Here is a 10,893-nt window from a genome sequence, read left to right as displayed (position 1 = left end):
CCCTTCTCTCTGTCTGAGTCCAGTGAAGAGCCGGCTAAAGCTGTGAAGTGTACTCACCTCCCTTCTCTCTGTCTGAGTCCAGTGAAGAGCCGGCTAAAGCCGGGAAGTGTACTCACCTTCCTTCTCTCTGTCTGAGTCCAGTAAAGAGCCAGCTAAAGCCGTGAAGTGTACTCACCTCCCTTCTCTCTGCCTGAGTCTAGTGAAGAGCCGGCTAAAGCTGTGAAGTGTACTCGCCTCCCTTCTCTCTGTCTGAGTCCAGTGAAGAGCCTGCTAAAGCTGTGAAGTGTACTCACCTTCCTTCTCTCTGTCTGAGTCCAGTGAAGAGCCGGCTAAAGCTGTGAAGTGTACTCACCTCCCTTCTCTCTGCTTGAGTCCAGTGAAGAGCCGGCTAAAGCCGCGAAGTGTACTCGCCTCCCTTCTCTCTACCTGAGTTCAGTGAAGAGCCAGCTAAAGCTGTGAAATATACCCACTCCTTCCTCCATTCGAATCCTGTTGAAGAGAACGTTGAAGTGACTTCAGTAGTGGTTTTAAAGAGATGTTTTAAAGTAAATAAAGATATTTTTATACTTCCCATTTGTTGTCCTGCCTGTTGTGTCCTGCGGTTTAGCTCCTCACGTTGGCGTGCCGGACGGTCACTGAGAGCCCACCCCGACCTGTAAATGGTAAATGGACTGCATTTATATAGCGCTTTCACAGACCTAATGGGCACCAAAGCGCTTTACAATTTGCCTCACATTCACCCATTCACTCACTCATTCATACACCGACGGCGGTGTCTATGAAACAAAATATGAAACATTATTATTTTAATGTAAAAAAAAAAAAACACTTAGTGTATAATAAATAAAAAAAATCACAGGACAGGTTTCACTTTTGGAGGCTGGCTCCATTTATTATCAAATAAATGTGCGGGTGAGGGTGAAGGCAGGGCAGCGACCACTCGAGGCCGAGGCTTTACACGGCCTACACTGTCCTCGTCAGCGTCCTCACCGTTAGGTCCACCAAACCTAGCTCCTGGAACAAATGGTGAAACTCCTGAAACCCTCCGGAGGGTCTGGTGGATCCGAGTACAGCGACAATGTACCCTACGCAGCTGTTTCTGCTCTACAGAGCAAATACGAGCGGTGACTCTCTCGATTAATGCTAATGCTAATGCTCGATAAACATCTAAAAAAGATGGCCGCCTCCGGATTTCGCTTCTGACGCGTGTAAATTTCGCTTCAAACTTTTGTTTCACTCATGACGCGCGAATTAACACAAAGTGGTCAAGCGTCAAACTAGACGCGGTAGACGCGAATTTGACGCGCTATTCGCGTCCGGTGTGAACGCACAGTTAGACTGCACTGTTTGTTCTGCTGCCATTTTTACCTACGGTGTTTTCTTTAGTCTGCGCTTTCCTAGTGACCGTGAGAACATTGAGTAAATTCCGTACCTGAGAACACCAAAACGTATGTATTTGTAGCTTTACGCTAATGCTGGTGGTTTAGGTGAAGAGCGGCCAGTCTCGGAGCCGTCCCTTAAACTGTGACGTGCTGGTAATTCTGCACACAAGCCCCACCTTTTGTTATATTGCCACCAGCAGTCGGTTAACTATCTTTGGACTTGTTTTCTGTGATTTAATCCGTTTGTCCAATTATTAGTTTTCATTTTGTATTTTACTTTTTTTTGTGTTAATATTTTGTTCATGTTTATACGCACTTTACTATCATTACTTGCATTCAAATAAGTATTTATTAATGGATTGAGTGAACCTTATTGGAAAGTGTACACTATTTCAACGTTAACTGATGTGTTACTAACATTTGTAGACTCTCTATTAACATTAATTACCATTAATAAAGCATTTATTAATGGAATTTATAAACCTTATTGTAAAGTGTACACTATTTAACATTAACTGATGTGTTACTTACATTTGTTTTCCGCTGTAGAATTATGTTTACCAACAAATCAATGCCTTATATCAACCCGATCACACTAAATGCGTCTCTATAGCACGCAGTGTGTTTATCGTGCAATTTATACGCGAAAATGAGTTTTTACGTGCATAGGATTCGCATGGGTTGGTTAGGATAGGTTTAGTAGTGGTGTGGGTATTATACGTTTGGGTAGAATTAGTGGTGTGGGGTGCGTGTGTATTACACGCAAATGAACTGCGTATCAAATGCATGCGAAAACTGCGTATAATATGCACGTAAAAACTCATTTTCGCGTATAAATTGCACAATAAAACACAATGCGTGCTATAGAGACGCATTTACGTTAGAACAGGCTGCTTATATATATGAAAGAGTGTTGATAAGGTACACAACAGTATTTTTACATTTAGGGTAACATGGTGAGTTAGAAATGTTCATACTTAGTGTGTGTCAACTGCTACGTAAAGTAATGTAAATATGTACAGTAAGTTAACCTTACAAAACAGTAAAGCTATTTATAGGCACTGTTCATGGTTAGTTCATGTTAACTAATGCATTAACTAATGTTAACTAACTGCTGTTAATGTGAAATGATGCATTTGTACAAGTGTGAGTTAACATTAACAAATATTAATAACTAGTTCTGAACAGAGGTGTTGTTCATGGTTAGTTCATGTTAACTAATGCATTAACTAATGTTAACTAATTGTGCTGTTAACGTGAATTGATGCATTAGTACATGTGTGAGTTAACGTTAGAAAATATTAACTAATGCTGAACAGAGGTGTCGTTCATGGTTAGTTCATGTTAACTAATGCATTAACTAATGTTAACTAATGGTACCTTGTTGTAAAGTGTTACCGATGATCCACTCGTATGGTGGAAACCTCAGGCATCATGTACTGACTGCTAAACTGGCACACATGTCCCTGTGTGTCCCAGGGACCAGCGTATCTTCTGAAAGCATGTTTCCCACTGCTGGTGACACAAGCACCTCTCAGAGAAGTGCGCTCAGCTCTCAGCCGATCAGTTGCTGTTCCTGAAGAGGATCCTGCATGTTTGAGGATGAATGGAAATGTGCTTCGGTTTAATGCACTGCATAGCACTGCAATGTTCCCAGGTTTATTTTAAGGAAGCTGGTAAACACTGAGATGTTCCCAGGTTTAAATAAGAGGTTGGTCAATTTTAAAATGCACTAGGTTTATATAATACGAATGCATGGTTTGCTTCTGCCCCAATTCTACTTCAAGGGTTTACCTTTTCTTTACATTCTAAATGAACTAACTTTCTGTTGTTTGTTAACGGTTCATTTAATACAAGTTCCTTGAGATTAGAACCCAAACTAAGATCATTTTACAGTGGAGTGGTAATTGAGTGCATATGATTGGCATAGAGTTAGAATAGAGCAAGATTTTTTTTATTAGTGATCGGTAAGAAAAAGAGAAATGGTCAACCAAGTAAAAACACATTGAGGTGCAGTGGCATCAGTGGCAAGATCTGACGTATCTTAATACAGAATATGTGTTATTTACACTAAATGCAAACAGCCCATAATTGAAATTGGATGTGGTGTCCTTGCGTTGATCGGACAGGCGGGAACATCGACTATGAAGCACAGAGCTCATATTGTTACCACACTCCGAGGGCACGTTTACTGCCAGCAGGCTCAGTATGGTTCGGGGGGCTGTTAGGGAGATTGGACAAGTAAGGTCTTGTCACAAATACTCAATTATCTTTGATCTTTGATTCATTTTCATGGACTTTTAGGGTACGTTTACACAACAACGATATGCTTAAAACGCAGAAGTTTTTCCTTTGAGTTTTCAAAACGATCCCCATTCACACGGATCCACAAAAACGACTTTAAACGCTGTATTCTGCTGCCAGGCCAGTAGATGGCGATGAAACACTATAGACTGTGACACTATAATACACATGTGCATGATGTCATCGTCTTCAGAGATTCATGTTTTTGTTGTTTACACGGAGACCGTTTTCAAAACCCTCATCTTCAGGTGCCCAAAATGCAGTTGTCGTGTAAACAACCGGGCAAAACGCATAAAAAGTTTTACGTTTTTAGTATAAAACGGTGTCGTATAAACAGCCCCTAAATTTGTTATCTTCAATCGCATGTCTCTGTCTTAGTTTCCCGCCAGTCATAAAATGTGACATGCTCATCTAATCTCACACCTGCTTGATTTCCTCTCATTATCACGTGTGTTTAAGTGTCTGTTTCACCCTTCAGTTGTCGGGTGTTGTTCGTGTTTGTGTGTAGACACGCTGTTACTTTCCCTTTATCTTTGTGGATGACCTGAGTTTGTTGTCATTAAAGAACCCTTCATCTTCACCTGGAACTAAGTGTGACAGGTCTCAATAAGGCAGCATCCATTTACAATTTTAATAATTATACTCTGACTATGTTGTTATAATTGCATGCTGATTATAATGTACTGTAAATACACTGAGGTGCAAATACAAATATCTTCCACTGTTTACACGAAGTATAAATAACATCTAACATTTACACAGTGCAAAGAAGATACTTCTTTTTTTTGTTGCTATTCAAACTTTTTATAAAGATTTATACAGTTTTATACATGCAAATAGAAAAGGAAAGCTTTTGCATGTTGACCTGAACCAGTTTAAAAAAAAGTTTACAAACAGAAAGTTTGGTCTTGGATTAGGGATTTGGAAAAAGAAGAAACCCTATCTCTCATGTGTGCACTACCGTAATGGCTTGATTAGCTTTCTCTGCTTTGATTTGAGTAGTTTGCACACTGCACATGAATGGCACACAGTGGATCCTCCAAATCCTGAGACATCTGTGGCATCATAAGAGAGCGATTCTCCAGCGGACGGCACATGGCACTTCAGCAGGCGGCCGTGTGTGTCAAAGGTGACTGCTCACTTTGTGTCTGTCATTGGCAAGCATGTAGCATTTCACAGAAGCCGAGAATAAAGAGGCTTCTGTCTTACAGCATCCCATCACACACACGCCTCTCATCTGCACTGATATCACAATCAAACCTCCACAGCTGCACAACACACACACACACACACACACACCCGGCTGCACGTGTTGTTTTATGCTTGAGAGTTTGGTGGGCTTGCCTTTTTTTAAATGCCATTCAAATAATCACAGACAGACTACTGAAAGTCACTTTGTTATTTAGATTTTCATTCAGAGAAATACAGCTTTGTTCAAAAGTTGCTGCGGTGCATAATAACTTTACACACATTAAAATATCTGAATACCATTGCAACTACTAAATACAAGTTCTGCTTATATTATATAAAGACATGCACACACACACACTATTTTCAAGCAAAAGAACAAGATGATTGAAATAAGATAGTATTATTGTAAAATTATAGTGGTTCTATTGTGGGGCTCAAATAAATCCAAAGTATCCCACTGGTAAATACAGGTCCTTCTCAAAAAATTAGCATATTGTGATAAAGTTCATTATTTTAAATAATGTAATGATAAAAATTAAACTTTCATATATTGTAGATTCATTGCACACCAACTGAAATATTTCAGGTCTTTTATTGTTTTAAAACTGATGATTTTGGCATACAGTTCATGAAAACCCAAAATTCCTGTCTCAAAAAATTAACATATCATGAAAAGGGTCTCTAAACGAGCTATTAACCTAATCATCTGAATCAACTAATTAACTCTAAACACCTGCAAAAGATTCCTGAGGCTTTTAAAAACTCCCAGCCTGTTTCATTACTCAAAACCGCAATCATGGGTAAGACTGCCGACCTGACTGCTGTCCAGAAGGCCATCATTGACACCCTCATGCAAGAGGGTAAGACAGAAAGAAATTTCTGAACAAATAGGCTGTTCCCAGAGTGCTGTATCAAGGCACCTCAGTGGGAAGTCTGTGGGAAGGAAAAAGTGTGGCAAAAAACGCTGCACAACGAGAAGAGGTGACCGGACCCTGAGGAAGATTGTGGAGAAGGACCGATTCCAGACCTTGGGGGACCTGCGGAAGCAGTGGACTGAGTCTGGAGTAGAAACATCCAGAGCCACCGTGCACAGACGTGTGCAGGACATGGGCTACAGGTGCCGCATTCCCCAGGTCAAGCCACTTTTGAACCAGAAACAGCGGCAGAAGCGCCTGACCTGGGCTACAGAGAAGCAGCACTGGACTGTTGCTCAGTTTTGCATGTCATTCAGAAAACAAGGTGCCAGAGTCTGGAGGAAGACTGGGGAGAAGGAAATGCCAAAATGCCTGAAGTCCAGTGTCAAGTACCCACAGTCAGTGATGGTCTGGGGTGCCATGTCAGCTGCTGGTGTTGGTGCACTGTGTTTTATCAAGGGCAGGGTCAATGCAGCTAGCTATCAGGAGATGTTGGAGCACTTCATGCTTCCATCTGCTGAAAAGCTTTATGGAGATGAAGATTTCATTTTTCAGCACGACCTGGCACCTGCTCACCAACCACTGGTAAATGGTTTACTGACCATGGTATTACTGTGCTCAATTGGCCTGCCAGCTCTCCTGACCTGAACCCCATAGAGAATCTGAGGGATATTGTGAAGAGAAAGTTGAGAGATGCAAGACCCAACACTCTGGATGAGCTTAACTCTCTGGGGTCGGCGGTCTCGCCGGCGATACCAGCTCACTTTTTTCCTTATCAGTGCAAAAGAGACTCAAATTACTCTGTTAATTTTGATCTTACATATAAGTGTTGTACATCATTCGATCCTGTTAAGTTTGTATTTTTTTTGTGGAACCTCATAATAAAAACAGTGTTGTGCTTTTCGCCTAATAAAGAAAAATAAACATGATGCGCGTTCTGCGTTCTCTCTGTCAGTGAAGTCCATTCTGAAACGCGTCCGAAAAATCAACTGTAACTCTGCAAATACTCAGTCAAACAGGTACACAGGCACACAGGCATGAAGCCTGAATTATCTTCTTTTAAATGAAGTAATTTATATAAAAAAATGTTTTTCTCATTTTATGTAATCTGTACGAAAAGAGAGAGATGATAGTCGTTCCCGTCTCAGCTCATTAAAGTTAATTTGACCACGCCCACGGAGCGCGCGCTCTATTCAAACACAAATGCTCTGAGGCGATCCACGCCCACATCAGCTGGATAACCACCGAAAGAGACTCAGATTTACGACGCTGTGAGGAATAATAGTACTATCTTAATAATAATCCTGGAAAAAATTACCTCAGAAGTAGGCTACAGGTAGTTTCATTTGGAGGAGCAACGGATCCAGCCGAGGAAATAGGTACATTCTTTATTTTCAAGTGCTTTGTGCTAATCGCGATATGGAATAGTGTAGCCTATGTAAACAAAAAGACTGTTTGAATCGCGTTTTTGTGTGTGAATGAATGAACAGCTTTTACCTAACTATATTCCAATACTGAGATGAGTAAAAATCGACTGAAATATGTTGAAATAAAATATTTTTGAATAAGCAACGTATTAAACTGCAAATTAACATATATATGTCCTAATCATAAAAACGATATGTTACATATTACATGTATACATGTTACACATATATGAAAGACAAGATGTCGTTTTTACTGTAAAATACTGCCACATCAAATAAGCTTGTTTGCTAAGATGTTATTATAGTATTTGTTCGATTGTAAGCTATATTCAAACTAATTAATCCGCAACTGTGAAATATGTATGATAAAATGTATACTTTAGTATATAATACAAAGAAATATTACATTTGAAAAATAGTTACATTTTAATTGTTGTTGTAATTGTAACCTTTTTATTAAAATAGCAAAAATATATGTAGGCTACATATAAATAAATCTTAGGTAAATCTTAAAAGCTCAATATAAGCCTCCTCTTTAAATTATTTGTATTGTGTTTTATTAGTGACACATTTGGGATACATTCCCAAACTTTCTGTAAAAACAGTATGATAATTAACTGCACAATTACTATAAATTTTTACATTTGATATTATACAATTTGCAAGCACAATTTGAAAAATAAATAAATAATTGGAACTGTGAACCAATTTTGTATTATATAGGCATATATATATATATATATATTTGTCATTGCATTGCATTCTTGTGGCTCAGTGACACACCTGAATGAAAGGGTCATTAGTATGCAGCCCCATTATGCGCTCATTATGCGGGCTCATTGTCTTCTCAGGTGTGAATCACAGCAGGTCACACCCCTGCGCATATTGCCTTTCCAAACAAAAAGTGTCATTTTTAAATTTAAACCAATCTATTGTTTAATGTGAATGATAAGGCAGGATGATTTTCAGATCATTTTGAAGAAAAAACTCTAGGCCACAACTTCCACTAGTCAAAAGTCTTGTGGACAGATATTTAGTATGTGTTTTGTGGCCTTATTTCAGAAACTTTAAGTTTTAGTTTTTTCAATAACCACGCATAAACAATATTCTCTCAAAAATACAAAAATGTACATACATGTTGATAACACATTATGGTAGCCCTGTGTGTGCTAAATAGAGTGTAATTACACCTTTGCCAGTAATATGTTTATAAGCAACTGAAAAAAGCACAAATGTCAGAGTATGTCAAAACATCTCAAGGACCCCAAAAACACCTTGGACCCCAGAGGGTTAAGGCCGCTATCGAAGCATCCTGGGCCTCCATAACACCTCAGCAGTGCCACAGGCTGATTGCCTCCATGCCACGCCGCATTGAAGCAGTCATTTCTGCAAAAGGATTCCCGACCAAGTATTGACTTTTGAGTGCATAACTGAACAATTATTTGAAGTTTTTTTTTTTTTTTTTTGTATTAAAACACTTGTTTTATTGGTCGGATGAAATATGCTAATTTTTTGAGACAGGAATTTTGGGTTTTCATGAGCTGTATGCCAAAATCATCAGTATTAAAACAATAAAAGACCTGAAATATTTCAGTTGGTGTGCAATGAATCTAAAATATATGAAAGTTTAATTTTTATCATTACATTATGGAAAATAATGAACTTTATCACAATATGCTATTTTTTTTAGAAGGACCTGTATATCATTGTGGTTTTATTAATGTGCATCTTCTGCATAAATATGATAACTTTTGCAGAGGGCCAAAATTGGAGCCACTATATTTTTCTCTCTTTCTGTGAAAATATTCAATTTCAAATATTTACAGCGAAACTAAGTGTGCTTATCTGGCTGAAGAAGGCTAAAACCCCACTGCATGTGATCATAATGTGAGTGACAGTGATTAGTGACTGATAGTTTGACTCAACCGGTCGGATGAGTCCATGCAAGACCGGCCACCCACGTACAGATAGCGCTGAGGAGAGGAGTTATTCTGTAAAACAACACCATGACTTTACAGAATGAAGGGAAAACAAAGCCCAGCATTGGTTAGAGAGTGAGTTTCATCTCGGCTGGAGAGGCAAGAAGAGCTGCTAAAGGTGCATCTCATGGTACGTTTACACGTCAACCATGTACTAAAGACAGATGACAATGTAGTCAGAACGATCCCCGTTCACACTATAATAGTCTCTATTATACATGTCAGACCAGTAGTTGGCAATGACACTTTGTCAAGAAACACCCCGTGAACACATAATGCGAATGCACGTCACATCAAGTCAAGTCACCTTTATTAATATAGCGCTTTTTACAGCACAGAGTGTTTCAAAGTAGCTTTACAGAGATAACAGGAAAATAATGCAACAAAGTTTGTTTCCAGAAGAAAATAGCGTCACAGTCCAGCTTAAGTAAGTTCAGTGATGGTTCATTTTTGTTTTAGGTTCATTTTTAGGTTTAGGATGGTTCATTTTTTTGTTTTTGTTTTTTTTAGTCCTCGAGGACGTGCTTTTGTGCCTCTTGAAGGATTGATGACCTTGAGGAACTGAGCTGAATTGCAGGTCGTAACACAGAACTCAGTCTAGCTAGGGATTTGATTACGACCGATTCACAAGGGTAGTTTGTCTGTAAAATACAGTCCAGTGCCGTGACAGTACAGTTTCAGTACACTACTATATCTCTTATTTTAAATATCGTAACATTAAATTGTATTATATCAAAATGTTTGTCCACCCTGCACTAGATATCAGCCAATAATAATAATAATAAAACCCCACTTCTAATTGTGATTTCAGGACTGTGAAAATGCCTAAAAGGTGCTATCTCAGACCGATTGCATATTTAGTAGCTTTAGTGTTTGTATTTAGTGTCTGTGACTTCAAGAAGCTGGTTACATAGCAACCTGTGTAAACAGTTGAACACACACTGTAAAGTAATAAAAACACCTCCTGATTATAATCTTCAGAGGCATTGCATCATGGGCCGAGACTGATCACAGGCGCTGCTTCAGAAACAGATTTCCAGTGTATAGATTGAGTACTGAATTCTGAAGTCTTTCAACTCAATAAAAATAGTTACTTGAATAAAGCATCATAAAATGTGTTTTCTAAAACAAAAGGAAAATGTATGAATCTTCAACTATGTGCACTTTCATTAAAATTGAACAGATTTTCTTTTTGTTGTAGGAAGATCCCTTTTTAGTCAAGTCACCTTTATTTATGTAGCGCTTTTTACAATACAGATTGTATCAAAGCAGCTTCACAGTGATAACATGAAAATAATACAACAAAGTTTGTTTCTAGAAGAAAATTGCGCCAACGTCCACCTTAAGTAAGGCAGATCAATAATATTGAATATTAAATGTCTCCAACTAAGCAAGCCAAAAGCCAAGGCAACAGTGGCAAGGAACCAAAACTCCATCAGTGACAGAATGGAGAAAAAACCTTGGGAGAACCCAGACTCAGTCGCTCAGTTCTCCTCTGGCCAACGAGCGAACAGTGTATGATTATGATTCCGGCAGCATTACAGGTCATTAGTCAGATTGGATCGGAACATTCACAATATTATCCTGTTCCCTCTGGTTGGAGGTAGGAGTCATCACGCCGGTATGGAGACAAGTTTGTTGAGGTGTTCATGAGGCCTTCACAGGGCTGATGAGGCTGGCACTTTAGTGATGCGTT

Source organism: Rhinichthys klamathensis, unplaced genomic scaffold (genome assembly GCF_029890125.1).
Source record: "Rhinichthys klamathensis goyatoka isolate OS25496 unplaced genomic scaffold, OSU_Roscu_1.1 h1tg000065l_1, whole genome shotgun sequence".
NCBI lineage: Eukaryota > Metazoa > Chordata > Actinopteri > Cypriniformes > Leuciscidae > Rhinichthys > Rhinichthys klamathensis.
The sequence above is the reverse complement of the archived record's forward strand: the minus strand, read 5'-3'. Positions refer to the sequence as shown.